The following is a 15,088-nucleotide window of genomic DNA, read 5'->3' on the forward strand; positions in this document are numbered from 1 at the left end:
AGCAGTTCCTAAAATCCTGGACCCAATTTCTCCAACATCCTTAGACAACAACTAAACACCTACCCAAATGGGTCCCTATCTATGAACAGCAACAGAAAATGGAATTTAAAAAAAAAAAAAAAAAGGCAGGGAGGGATAACAAAGTTAACCCTGAAGGTTGTCCTAGCCTATGACATGGTAAACACTAGAAGACACAGCACACAGGTTCCTTGGCACATCCTGTGATTTTACAAGCAAAAACTTTTACTCTGAGGGAAGGGTTTTCATATCAGTAAAACATAGCTGGATGTTTATTTTATTGTGATTACATTTTCATGTGGAACTACAGATCTTAACCCTCACGGCCTGAATCTAATCTGAAGCCAAAGTCATCAACTATGCACTGAAAGGATTTTTACCTTCTAGTCTCTGACTGTAGTTCCTCAGATACCCTGGGTCCTGACATTATACAATTAATGTTCTCAAGGATGAGTTAATGAGAAGACAGAGTTGAGATCCTCTGAGTCTTGCCTCTGATCTCTTGGGTTCCACCTGCCGTCTCCAGCTCTAGGCTTTGCCAAATCCTGGCCTGAGGCCATCTTTTTCTTGCCTTGGCATAGCTACGGGATAGTAGTGCAGCCTGCTAGTGCTGTGTGACACTGTAGGAAGCTGGTGGAACCTACAGGAGGTAAACCCAGGACAGTAAGCCATGGTGACATGTCATTGAAAGCAACAGTAGACCCAGAAGGACAGTAAGCCATGGTGACATTGTCATTGAAAGCAACAGTAGACCCTTGTCATTTCCTCTTCCACTTTCTTTCTCTTGTTTCTTGACCATGTGCTCTGTCTTGTGATCCCCACCATCACCTTATGGCACTCCCACCAAATGCTAAGAACCAATGACCAATAAATTATGAACCTGAACCTCCAAAGCTACAAGACAAAGAAAACTTCGTGTTATGACAAGTTTATTCTTTAATTTTTTAGTCTATGTGAGTGTGCGTGTGTCTGTGTGCATCTGTGTATGGTATGTGTGCTTGCTAGTAGTACCTGTGGAATCCATAAGAGGTCATTGAATCTCATGGAGCTGGAGTTACAGGCAGTTATGAGGCACTGGACATGGGTTCTAAGAACCTAACTGGGGTTCTTTGAGAAAGCAGTCAGTGCTCTTAACCACTGAGCCATCTCTCTAGCCCACCTGTCTGTTTTGTTAGTTGTGGCTGTTCATTTGGGTTGGGTTTGGGTCTCATGTAGCCATGGCCATCCTTAAACTTATTGTACATCGAAAGATGATTTTCACTTTTGATTCCTTTATCTGCACTTCCCAAGCACTGGGATTACAGGTATATATAATTCCAGCACGTGTATGCCAGCATGCCTGGCTTTCTGAACTGACTCCCAGGAATATGTGATACAGTGAGTGATGTGTTTATAAAAAGATAGAGAGGTATAAGATAAGTTCTACTGGGGTGTGGTGAGGTGTGGGAGAAGAGGATGTCTCGGTGGGCCCATGCCAAGGTATCCCTTCCCTCTAAGGGACCAGCCACATGACAGTATAGTATAGAATAGAGTTTATTTAGGGAATGGGGAGGGGAGTTAAGAGGGTAGCAGAGGCAGAGAAAGATAGAGAGAGAAGTAGAGGAGAAGAATAGAGGCCAACCATGAGCATGTGGAGAGAGAGGGGAGAAGGGAATGGTGAGAGAGGGGGAGCAAGAGGACAAGAGGGAGCAAGAAAGCAAGAGGCAAGAGAGTAAGAGAGAGAAGAGGAGCAAGCAGCTCCTTTTATAGTGGACCAGGCCCACCTAGCTGTTGCCAGGTAACTGTGGGGCAGAGTTTAGACAGAATGCTAACAATGAGAGAATGCTATCTAACACACAGTCCCCCACATGTGCATGAGATCTCAGACTCTTCAGAGACAAGAGGCATTCCTTGTACCTTTTCTTGCCCTGACCATAAACAGGTATGGGATGCTGTGTACACAGTAGAAAGGTGCTTAAAACACTGAATAGAAAGATAAACAAGGAAGGTTATAATTCTTATTGGACAATTACTTCCTACACATCTGTCATCAAACTAGCAAAGTAACAATGAAGGGCCAAACAAAAGATAAATATTATTTCCAATGACAGCGAGTACAATATAAAATAATAATAAAGCAGATTAAAGGGGAGGGGAGTAGATGATCAAATAAATGGATCAATAAAGGTATCAAATTTCTATTAAATGAAAGCCACACAAATAAAATTTACATTATGTCCACCCAGAATTTTCCCCCACTAGATTTTACAGAGCCACTAAATGTCCTATGCCTAGGCTATGGTTATTATTAAAAATATATAAAGACTGGGTAGGTTAAACAAGCAAAATTTATTGTCTCAGGGTTCCAAAGAAAACCAGTTGGATTCTCCTGAGGGACACAAGGAAAAGACCGGTCTCCTTGAACTGTAGCAGGCCATCTTTTCCCTACACTGATTCACACGTCTTTCCTCTCATGAATGAATCACTAGGGTTATGCATAACACTGGGAGAGACTTCTTAAATGTTAAGCTAAATTCACGTTTGTCCAGGAAAACAAATGCAAAGGGTAAAGCTGTTTTAACCCAGGACACTAAAAAAAGTCCATAGCCTGCAGCAGTTCCTGGAACTCTCTGAGTCAAAGGAAATTGTTTCCATGACACAGAGCCTGACTCTGGGTTTCTTAATTAAGGGTATTTGCATGATGAGAGGAGACTTGTTTCTGAATAGTCATTGCTCTACTACTCCCTAATCAATGGCCCGCTGCTTTTGACCTAAGAATTATCTCTACAGCAACCCTGTGAGTCATGGAGAAGGCCTGGCTCTCAGAAGGGGAAGGAGCACCAGGGATGAGGGAACTGTACTTCAGCCTGAGTTCTCTCATCCGGGTGCAGAGGCAGATGAGAGCCACCAGCTTAGCCTCTCAGTTGCCAAATGAAGTAGGAACAACAAGAAAACGTTGAGCCAAGTGCCTCTCCACCTTCAAGATCCACTATTGCCCTTCAGCAACGGCACCCAGAGTCCTACACCAACTGGACACTCTACTTAATGGTCATCACTGGACCAACCTCTAAAAACTCAGGACCCACGAGAGGGAGGACACCCCATGGGTATGAGAGGTAGGCGGGGCTGGTAGTACAACGTGATTTCAGTGTGATTTCACTTTCAATCACATATTGAGGTTCCAGTGTGTGCTAGGATGGTCCCCTAGAGGCACAGGTAGGGTTTCTTAATGTAGCCAGCAGAGAGTCTCTACATGGGACATTCAAAGACCCCTGAAGGCATGCCTCCCATGTTGTCTTCTATCACTAAGAATGTTCATCGAAAGTCTCCTCAGACACAGGTGGGGTAAACTCACCAGGTAAAGGCCTTTGCCACTAAGCCCAATGATCTCAATTTGATTTCCAGGCTCCATGTGGTGGAAGGAAAGAACGACTGCCCCATGTTGTTCTGGGCTGTCCACATGAGTGCTGCTGTACGCCCATACACACGCTCAGACACAAAGGGACAGTCAGAGAAAGCAGCAGTCAGGAGATCTCCCGGCTCTGATACCCAGAGTGAAGAGTCCTGGCCTACTCGTTTCTTTTCTACTAACTGCAGCTTGGGTCTCAAGTCCATGTGGGCACTGAGCAAACACCCAAGAATAACTTTTAGAAGATGCTTCACAAACCTGAGGGGAATCAACTGGAACCAGGCCTAACAAGTCCTTTTCTTTCCAACTGCTTGCTGTAAGAAAGGCAGTCAGCCAGCCGGTGTGCTGCCATGCTACTGATGTTCAAAACAATCCTGGCCTCTTAGTGGCCTCTCCAGGGAAGGGCCTTGAGCTACAACTTCCCAGAGGAGTTCCTGGGAGGCTCCTGCAGCCTCAGCAGCCCGAGATGACATGACTTTCATCTTTTGCGCTAGGAAATCGGGCTTGACAAAGGACTATAAAGAGGTTGTGTGCTCCTCTGTCCTGAATCCAAGACCAGAGATTACAAAATAAGGTAAATACTTGTAGAGAGTAAATATTGTGTAAGTAAGAATTTTGAAATACTTGATGTAAAAGATATAAGAGGAAAATAAAACATGGTGGGGAAACTCCATCACCCCACAGCGCGTGGTCAGTAGAAATGGTTGTCTTTTTCATTAATGACCTCAACAATATTCCTAGAACCTTGCCACTATCCTACCAGGAAGAGGAGCCCCCATCTCTTCCCCTCGCTGCCTCAGTTGGCTTTGGTGAAGTCCTCAACAAAGAATAGGGGTGTGGCTTCCCAGATGGTGGGTAAAGGTGCTTGTAGCCAAGCTGACAATCTGAAACCAATCCCTGAGTCTTAACCGGTGGAAGGAGCGAACCAACCTCAGAAAGTTGTCTTCTGGCTTCAGCAAGTATGTACACACACTAATGAAATAATAAATAAATAAAAAATTAGAAAGAAGAGTACAGTTTAAGTAATATTTGCCAACTTTTTAGGCAAAATTATTTTTAAAAAATGGAATTCCTGTCTGCATGGCTCTTTCTACACACTTGACCCTGCAACACAACTCTATGTTGTAAGGAAACTCAGGCCCCACAGAGAAGCCACATAGAGAAATCCAAATGAAGTCCTAGACAACAGCCAACATCAGTGCTCAGAAGTGTGGGAAGCCAGGTAATGGTGGTACATACCTTTAATCCCAGCATTTGGGAGGCAGAGGCAAACAGATTTCTGAGTCGAGGCCAGCCTGGTCTACAGAGTGAGTTCCAGGACAGCCAGGGCTATGCAGGGCTTTAGATCAGGGCTGCAGATGTTTTTTGAATTCTGTTTTCTATTTATTTTTAAGGGTTTTTTTTTTTTTTGCTTGTTTGTTTGTTTGTAGTTTTTCAAGACCAGGTTTCACTGTATAGCCCTGGCTGCCCTGGAACTTGTTATGTAGACGAGACTGCCTTGAATTTACAGAGATCTGCCTGCCTCTGTCTCCTGAGTGCTGAGATTAAAGGTGGGTGCCACCACTACCTGGCTATTATTACTAATTTATTTTAAGACTGGGTTTCCCTATGTATCTCTGACTAGTCTAAAATTCACCTTGTCAATGGTTCTCAACCTGTGGAGCTTGACCTCAAAGACCATCGGGTAACACAGACATTTCCGTTATTATTTATAACAGTAGCAAAATTACAGTTATGAAGTGGCAATGAAAATAATTTTATGCTTGGGGGTCAGCACAGCATGAAGAACTGAATTAAAGGGTTGCAGCATTAGGAAGGCTGAGAACCACTGCACTATGTAGACCAGGCTGACCCGGGAGCCCCTTACCTCTGCCTCTGAGTGCCTGGTGTACCAGCACCTCCCTCCAGAGCCGCAGGTTTTAACTTGTGGCCCAAATTTAGCCTATTGCCCATTTTTAATAAATGAAGTCACTTATTTGACTAAAGCTGCTCTTGCAGGACAGTGGCAGAAATGAAGCCCGAGAAGACATAGACAAATTTACTCTCTGGCCCTTTCCAAAAAAAGTTTACCTGAATTAGATTCTAGCCCCAACTCTTTGAGCCACTGCAACTAAGATCTAGTAGAGCAAAGGTAAACTGTCCCCATCAAGACTAGCTCCTTGCTCCCATTTGTGAGCCAAATATTTTTTCAAGCCCCTAAGTTTTGAGATGCTTATTTCCTAGTAATAAATAATCAGAATTCTTTTTCAGCTGTGCTAAACTCAAGAGAACCCGGCCCTAGCTGCTGAACTTGTGCTGCGATTGTGTTGCTTGGGGTTGGCCTCTGTAAGTCCTGACTTAACGGAAATTAATTAGCAACAAGTGTAGCATTCACAACTCAGGTGTTTTCAGTGCTCAGTTCCCAGGAGAATTAGTTTCAATGCTCCCAGGGCTTCAATAACACCACTAGTTACTGCGCTAGTTCTATCGCTAAGAAAAGATCATTTTATGCTATTAGCTAGTAACACCTCATTAAGCTTGACCCCCCCCCCCCCCCCCAGTATTTGCTTGCCTGCAGTGTTATAGTTAAGGGAGAGCGCTGATTATTCTGCGCTATCAGACGCAGCTGTGAATCAATGCTACGAGTTGACACCTTCAATAACATACACATGCAGATGCCCTCTGCTTTAAAATAAGTGAAGTTAGAATGCAAACACAAATTAAATATAGAACCAGAACGAAGGCTATTTCTATTATTAAATAATGTTGAGGCTGCACTTGGCAGTGCTTCATCTCTCACATTAAATTGTATGAGATCTTGTGGGGATAAATTGTTTTTATAATTGTATAAGCTGTGACTATAGCTGTGAGCTCAGGCTTGTGTGTGTGTGTATGTGTGTGTGTGTGTGTGTGTGTAAAACATGAGAATACTTAGTACAGCCAGTCAGTAATATAACTTTTTCTTTAAAATACTCCTCCATAGGAAAACCTCAAATATTATATGACTCCCCTTATAGTCTAGAGATAAATCTAGAATTTTCAGAGACAGAGTGCAGACTAGTGAGTCCTAAGCATGATGGGAGATCAGGGAATGAAGCGGTGTTGTTGGATGGGCATGCAGTTTGAGTATGAGATCAGCAAACATTTCTAGAAAATGAGCAGTGATGGTTGCACAACAAAGCAGTCTACTTCTTGTAAACATATTTTTTTTTCGAGACAGGGTTTTTCTGTATAGCCCTGGCTGTCCTGGAACTCACTCTGTAGACCAGGCTGGCCTCGAACTCAGAAATCCGCCTGCCTCTGCCTCTCAAGCGCTGGGATTAAAGGCGTGTGCCACTGCTGCCCGGCATAAAAGTATTTTTTTATTCTCCTGACTCAATTGCAGTCTTTGAGGCTTACTGCCTCCCTCTGCTAACGTAGGCCTAGTCCTGGAAGCTTGGAGCCTCCATACAATCTAATCTAGTCCTAGAATGTTTTCAGACTCTGAGATTTGCTGCTCACCCTTTTTAGTTCTTTTTGAACTCTGGCTGGCTGATTCCACTCAGCTGTTCTGGTGGAAACTCCCTCCAGGCTCACTGATCCAGGTTTCTCCTGACTTGCTCTGCTTGACCTCAAACTAACTAGCAATCTGTGCTAGTCTTCTGGTGCCTGCTCATTCTGTCTTTACCTGTGTCTAGGTTGTTCTCTTTTCAACCTGTTTCTGTAAAACTCTTCTGGTAAGACTGCTTCCTTCTCTCCTGCACGGCCCCTCCAAAGTAGCTTCCTTTTCCTCTCTCTTCTCGTGAGAGCTGGCATATCCTATTCTGTCAAATCGTTCTCTGATTCGTCACTTTGTCTGCCACTCAACTAGACATCATTTTCAAACACGAGTGCTTCACTCTATAAACTATCTTCATTGTTTAGGATTACAGGTACATATTAAGGGCATGTTTGTATTTCAGCCATAGGGTTTAAAGGTATGTGCTAAGACTGAGCCACACCACAACTAGAAATAGATTTTTTTTTCCTGTAAATAACATAATTCTGGGATTCACAGTGTGATCAAATATATTGCAACAACTTATCACCATTGAAATTGACACACTAGGAAAAAAGATCAAAATGCAAAATTTTATGGCATCTATAGTTTTTCTATATTTTATTATAATCAAAGAGATCCAAATATGAGAAATCTCAGCTTGGGTTAAAAATTAGTTAAGCAGGGCTAGAGAGGTGGCTTAGAAGTTGAATCCTGCCGGGCGGTGGTGGCGCACGCCTTTAATCCCAGCACTTGGGAGGTAGAGGCAGGCGGATTTCTGAGTTCGAGGCCGGCCTGGTCTACAGAGTGAGTACCAGGACAGCCAGGGCTACACAGAGAAACCCTGTCTCGAAAAACCAAAAAAAAAAAAAAAGTTGAATCCTTGCTGTGGAGCTGGAAGGATGGCTCAGTGGTTAAAAGCAAGTATTTGCTGCTTTTCCAGAGGCCTGAGTTCATTTCCCGGCACCCTTGTTAAGTGACTCACAACCAACTTCAGCTCCATGGGATCTGACACCCTCTTCTGGTCTCCATGGACACCTGCACTTGTGTGTATATATGCACACACACACACACACACACACACACACACACACACACACACACACACGGCTTTCACTCATACAGATACATACGTATCCATTACACATAAATACGAATAATAAAGCTTTTGTTTTAAAGTCGCTGAGGATCCTGCTAGAATTGTTTGTCCTTGTGGCACAAGTGGTTCTCAACCTGTAGGCTGCAACCCCACAAGAGTCACATATCACATATTCTGCATATTAGATATTCACATTACGATTCATGACAGTAGCAAAATTACAGTTATGAGGTAGCAACCGAATAATTGTTATGGTTGGGGATCGGCACAGCATGAGGAACTGTATTAAAGGGTCGCGGCACTGGGAAGTTTGAGAACCACTGAGCGCCCAGCAGCTTAACCTAGACCTGTGAGATTTTAAGTTGGATGATGAGAACAACCCCTGAGGAAAAGGGAAGCAAAGAATTGATGCTTCGGAAACCCACATTTCTCTCTGAGACTCCAAGCCACGTCCCTCCACTCCTCCTGGTAAGGGGAGCCTTTATAAGCCCTGCTCTAGGAGGAAGGACAGGATTCTGAAGGTGCCGGGCTCAAGCAAGGAAGAAGAAGGTTCCTCGGAAGCACATTCCACATCTCTCCTACTCTCATAAGTATCATCCTTACCGCATCTTCACTGTGGTCTTCTTCCACCATGAATGAGAAGCCCTGTTCTGGAAGAGGAGCACCTCAGAGCAACATGGGAGGCCAAGTGGTAAGGGAGGAAAGGGGGTGTCCCGCGGAATTTGGAGGCGGCCACTGAAATGACTCACATACCCATAGCAGATTCTGCTTTATTTACATCCTTTACCTCCTCCAAATCCCATATCTCCTTCAGATCTTTCCGACAAATGCCTTCACTTCCATTTTATAGGATAGACACCGAACCTAGGGGGCCGTAGAGATGGCTCAGCAGTCAGGAGCACTGGCTGTTCTTCCAGAGGACTTGGGTTCAATTCCCAGCACCCACAAAGCAGCTCACAACTGTCTGTAACTCCAAGATCTGACACCCTCATGTAGACATCCACGTAGGCAAAATACCAATGGAGATATAAATGGATAAATAAATAAGTTTTGGGTTTTTTTTTGGTTTTTGGTTTTTGGTTTTTTGGGTTTTTGTTTTTTTGGTTTTTTGGTTTTTGTTTTTTTGTTTTTTGGTTTTTTTGAGACAGGGTTTCTCTGTATAGCCCTGGCTTTCTCGGAACTCACTCTGTAGACCAGACTGACCTCGAACTCAGAAATCCGCCTGCCTCTGCCTCCGCCTCCCAAGTGCTGGGATCAAAGGTGTGTGCCACCACCGCCTGGCTATAAGTTTTGTTTTTTTTAATTTTAAAGTCAATAATTGTTATTTAAGGGACCAGATTCCATCCAGGTCACATGTGTTCAGGATTTCCAAAAATAACCCTTTCTCAAACATGGTTCAGTTGAGCTTTTCACCCCTTTATTCTTTTACCTGTCCTTAGTTTAAGGCACATAATCGTGACAACTCAAAGTTTTCAACCTGAAGATTTCTGGTGATCACTTCAAACAATTTAGGAACCATTTTAAGGTAGGCCTCTTACTTGTTGACACCCAATGAGGTCTCTGAAGACTCTGCTCGGATTCATTCCTAGAGAATGACTTCAAAAGGAGGATAGCATTTCCAGTTATAAACACTACAGTCTAAGTTCACTGTCCACATTTAAGCGTTGTAGCCAATGAAGACACAAGCAAATAAACAAACAAATAGATTAGAGAGAGAGAGATTCCCTTTAAAAAAGAAGAAAGAAACCGAGTCTGGGAAGATTGGCTCTCATTCCTAACTTGTCTCACAGAAGCAAAGGTGAGAACCAGGTCTCTCTGGTTATGAAAGCTCTGGCTTGGCTCTCTGTCATATTGGGCCTGGCTTTGTTGTAATACTGACCCTCGCCTGCCTTGTGAGGGCTCTGTTGTGCTGTCTCAGGTATCTTCATCCTGAGATTGTATTATAACATTCTGGAAAAAAAAAATTCTAAAAATAATCTCTAGAGCAACTTCTGCGTGCCCCTTCCTAGGAGAAAGGAAATAAGCAAAATCAAAGACTGCTGGGCCGTCCCCTCTTCCTGTATTTGTTTCTTCTCTTGGGGACAAGGTACTTGCCCACCCCACCCCAGCGGCTCTTCCTGCTCTCTGTGGATCCTCCATTGATTCTTCTACTACAGCGACATTAGCTGTAGTAATTAGTTTCAATTGACTTCTTATGTCATAGTACCCATCTGCTATCTTCCAGAGTTAGATCGGTGCTCTCAAGTAAGTAAACTGAGGGACTGGAAAAGAATGGAAGAGGTTATACTACGTGACCTGTATCAATCCTGTCCTTCTCATAACAGAATAGACTGAGCTCACACTGGAGGGTTGGGTTACTAGGTGAAATTTATGCCCGTTTCTCCTCTTATAGTTGTTCCCAGACAGCAGCAGGCCTGTCCCTGGAGCACCAAGACCTGACCTTGGTCTCTTCCCAGTGCAAAGGCCTTAGAGAAGCTCATAAACTTAAACATTGCCTTTCCTGGTTTCAATTCTTTTTGCTGTTGTTGTTTGGGTTGGGATTGTGTGTGTTTGTTTGTTTGTTTTGTTTTTTTGGGACAGGGTTTCCCTATGTAGCCCTGGCTGTCCTGGAACTCATTGTGTAGACCAGGTTGCTCTTAAACTCAAAGATCCACCTGCCTCTGTCTCCTGAGAAATACTCTGTGTGTGTGTGTGTGTGTGTGTGTGTGTGTGTGTGTGTATAAGTGTGATGGTTAACATTATGTTTTAAGTTTAAATTACTGTGCTTAAAAGATCTATAAAGCTGGGCAGGTGGTGCCTGCCTTTAATCCCAGTATTTAAGAGGCAGAGGCAGGTGGGTCTCTGTGGTTTCTATCAAGGCCAGCCTGGTCTACAGAGCCAGTTGCTGGACAGCCAGGGCTACATGGAGAGACTCTGTCTCAAAAACAAAACAAAACAGAACAAACTAACAAGAAACCAAGAGATTGAGATCTATAAAACAAAATTGCCTCTAACCTGTAAGCCCCACTTGCCCAAGGCCAGATAACTTCCTGGAATGCTGGCACTGCTGTTCATGTAAGATACAAGCCATATATTCTCACTTCTGTAAACAAGGTTGGTTGCCTTGAGTGCACAGGATGTGCGCTTGATTACAAATAGGCAGGAAGTACCTCAGGATACGCTTGCCTGTGATTGGACCAAGTCAGGAAGTACATAGCCTTGTGGGGTTTGCCCTTATAAGTCTCTAACTGATGTAATTCAGCTTTATATTTTGATCGTGGGTTCAGGAGTGAGTCTGGTCAGTATCTATGGTCCTAGCCAGTATTTGATAAATCTCGTTTCAAATTTGGCTCAAAATTTATGGTAGTGGCTTTATTCTTGTCTGGTGGGATTAACATACGTGTGCTGAAGCATACATGTGTAAGTCAAAGAACAACCTACAGGATTCAGTTCTCTCCTATCATGTGGGTCTCAGGGATTGAACTCGCGTTATTAAATTTGGCCCTTCTCTGTGGAGACACTTCCCCTGTCCTAGAAATACTTTTAAAAATAACTCAGACAGGAGCTGAAAATGTGGTAGTGTGCGTAACATGCGTGTACACACCATACAAAATCATTCAGAGAAACTTTAAGACTGAAAAGGCACAACCCAGCAGGTGCCCATCTGACCAAACTTTCACCCAATCGTCAGCAAGAACCTTTATCCTATCCTCACGTCCTTTAGAAAATCGTAAGTCTCAGCCAGGTGTGGCATGGTTGCACTGGCCTTAAATCTCCGAGCTTGAGAAGCAGAGGCAGGTGGCTAGCTTGGTCTACAGAGAGAGTTCTAGAACACCCAGGGCTACACAGAAAAACCCTGTCTTATGGTAGGGGGCAGGTGTGGAGTGGGGTGGGGAGAAATCATGTCCCTAAAGGGAGCCTATCCTAGATCTCTAGTTAGAAGACTCCCCCAGGCCTCCTCCCCCACCTGGAGAAGTCCTAGCACCCAGGACTCTTTGTCTGTAGAATCCTAACTCATTCCTTTCCCAAAGCTTATTTCCCACCCTCTTGCAGGTACACCCAACACAGACATTGGCCATGGTCTTTTGAGTCTGAGTTAGTTCATTGTTAGAGTGAGTACATTATTTCCCCAGACAATGCTTCCTCACTAGAGAGAAACTGTGTAGGGGTCAATAAGAATGGTCACTTTCTGTGCCAAATCCAGTGAGCTGCTAATGACCTGGAGAGCACATGGGGACTGAAAACACACCTGTCCTTCTCTGTCCAGAACCAACAACTCCTGTTCAGTCACTGAACAATAACAATCAGTCCCTCTTTTCTGCCCATCTTGGATGCCCAGCAGCAACACTGGACAGTTGGTGAGGGATGAGGGATAACCAGATGATTCTGTGTAAGCATGCGTGCGTGCGTGTGTGTGTGTGTGTGTGTGTGTGTGTGTGTGTGCGCGCGCGCGCGCACGCACGCGTGAGTGTGTAGGGTTGGAAATACCTACAGATGTCTAAATTCCTCTTGAGCACTGATTGTCTCCTTTTCTTTATGTTTCCTTCCAGAGAGAATGTAAAAAAAGAAATCTTAAGAGTAAACAGGGCTCCAAAGGAGGAATACGTTTCCTCTGATGTTGTAGTTTTTAAAAATGTCATTTCTCTAGCAGCAGCTTCATGACCGAGGTCAAATGACTGAATGCAATTTCTTTTCGTTTGTTTTGTTCTTTTTTTTTTTTTTTTTAAGAGACAGGGCTTCTCTGTATAGACATGGCTGTCCTGGAACTCTCTGTAGGCCAAAGCTGGCCCCGAACTCACAGAGATCCACCTGCCTCTTGAGTGCTGGAATTAAAGGTGCGCACCACCACTGCCTGGCTGATAAATGGCATTTCTATTTTCCTAGATGCAAGGAAATTGTGTGGACAGAATGGTATCGAAACTCTTCCACACTCTCCTACTGTCCTTTCTTCAGAGTCATGCTGCTCAAAGTACAATCCTTGGGCCCATGGGATCAGCAGCACTTTGTATCTTGCTAGAACTGTGTCCTCAAATCCCATTCAAACTTACTGAATGCAAATATATGTTTTCCCCAAATTTCCAGGTGACTCACGTGCGTGCTCACTAAAGTGTAAGAATACCAAACTTCCGTGTAACTTCAGGCCAAGGCATTTCACAGTGGGTGTGGTAGCATCACAGTAAACTCTGTGGTACGAGGTCAGATCGTGCTAGTGAGTTGAATTTTATATTGTAGGTGTTCAACAGAAAGCCTGTGGATGGTGATGCTGGAATATTAAGTAGCTCAGACAGTTCTTCAAGCTTTTGAGAGTTACCCATTAAGCCTTAATTGGTAGAAACTTAGACTTTTAGATTAGGGACTCTGTGGTACAAGCTTGTTCTATATCTTTGCCAGCTGTGGAAACATGTAGTCACTGGCAGAAATGTATAGTCCATATAAACCAAATTAAAAGATCTCTCGGTCTTCATACTTGCTGTACTCTATGAGTATGTTTTGCTTTCTAAAAGCTTCAGACAAAGCTGGGTGTGGTGACTCTCACTTCTAATCCCCAGTCCTCTAGAGGCTGAGGCAGAATGATTGGCACAAGTTCAAAGACAGCCTGTGCTACCAACCAAGGTACAACAATGTACATCAGATAAGCCCTAGACTTAGCAAGCCACTTGTCGGGGAGGAAGAGAGCTCTGCAGCGACCACGATAAACTTCGGAAACCCTCCCAGCTAGGGTCCAGCAAGGTGGCCTGATGCTGCTGTTGACCAAAGAATGCGTTCTTTACCTGAGATAGGGCACTGTTCCCCAAGTCTTCCTAAGACCAGAGGCGTTATGGGTCAGAACAGAACCTATTCTTGGGGCTAAGAAGGGTAGAGAGACCCTGGGAAAGCAGCCCAAGCCATCTGTAGATAGATTGCCAGGGTCCTGACCAAAGCTGTCCCCTGGCAGACGAACAGCCATAGAGTCAGTCAGCAGGTGGCAGCCTGAGAGTTGAGCTCTCTGTTTTAGTGTGAAGGACTTTCTAAGACTGAAAGAGCATTGCATGGGATATTCAGGATCCCGCAGGTAACCCTTGAAATAAAGCTGCCTGGCATGGTGGTGCTAGCACTGGGGAACCAGAGGCCAGGGGATCGCTGTGAATTAGAAGTCAGTCAGGGGTTCAGTGAGCCCCTGTCTCAAACAAAACAAAAACAAACAAGTAAAACAGAAAAAAAAAATCTGGATCAGAGAACACAGAGGCAGAGAATGAGTTTCTGAAAGAAGAGATAGAATGAAGGTAAAGAGATGAGTCATTTTGGTAAAGCTTTGTAAAAGTATGAAGGAGAAATGGGAGATGAGGTCTAAGGACATGAGAGTGAGGACTGGAGCTGAAGACCTGTTTTGCAGCTCATTTCACGCTGAGGACTTGGTGTCTACTGAACTTAGAATGCTTTGTTCTTCTACTGTTTCCCTTTCTTTATAAGAAAAGGAAAAATATATTAAATTTGTATATTAATATATTATATTATATTAATTATATATATATTTTTCCTCTGTGTAGCCCAGGCTGTCCTGGAACTCCCTCATGCAGACCAGTTTGCCCTTGGCTTGTTCTCCAACTCAGAGTTCCAACTGTTTCTGCCTCCTAAGTTCTAGGATTAAAAGGAGGAGCCACCATTACCCCCAACCCACCCACCCTCGCCCAGTTTTATTTAGTATTTTTTTCAAGACCGTTTCCATATGCAACCCTGGCTGTCCTAGTACTCATGTAGCCCAGGCTAACCTCGAACTCAGAGATTCATCTGCCTCTGCTTCCTGAGTGATGGGATTAAAGGTGTGTGCCACCACCATCACCCAGTTTTGTTTTGTTTTTTTATTTTTATTTTTATTTTTGAACGTCTGTGTATATGTGTACATCTGTGTGATGTATGCTGTGTATACAGGTGCCCATAGAGGCCAGAAGAGAGTATCAGACCTGCAGCTGGAGTTACTGACAGTTGTAAGCTGTCCCACGTAGGTGCTGGGAACCGAATTTGGGTCTTTTAGAATAATCAAAAGTGCTCAGCCCTTGGGAATCTCACCATCCCTTCTTCTGTCTTGGTGAACAAGAAGTGACGCTTCATCTCTCTTTTCTCTCAACAG

At 43.9% G+C, this 15,088-nt stretch overlaps 1 long non-coding RNA gene across 1 annotated transcript; it reads left to right on the forward strand.

Annotated features, from left to right (window-relative positions):
• Positions 1–1,885: 1,885 nt before the first annotated feature.
• Positions 1,886–4,107, forward strand: LOC116086406. The gene is made up of 3 exons (XR_004116909.1): positions 1,886–1,939; positions 2,788–3,113; positions 3,403–4,107. It is a non-coding gene; the product is annotated as an uncharacterized LOC116086406 (long non-coding RNA).
• The last annotated feature ends 10,981 nt before the right edge of the window (positions 4,108–15,088 follow it).

The sequence above is a fragment of the Mastomys coucha genome, unplaced genomic scaffold (genome assembly GCF_008632895.1).
Source record: "Mastomys coucha isolate ucsf_1 unplaced genomic scaffold, UCSF_Mcou_1 pScaffold12, whole genome shotgun sequence".
In the NCBI taxonomy this organism is placed as follows: domain Eukaryota; kingdom Metazoa; phylum Chordata; class Mammalia; order Rodentia; family Muridae; genus Mastomys; species Mastomys coucha.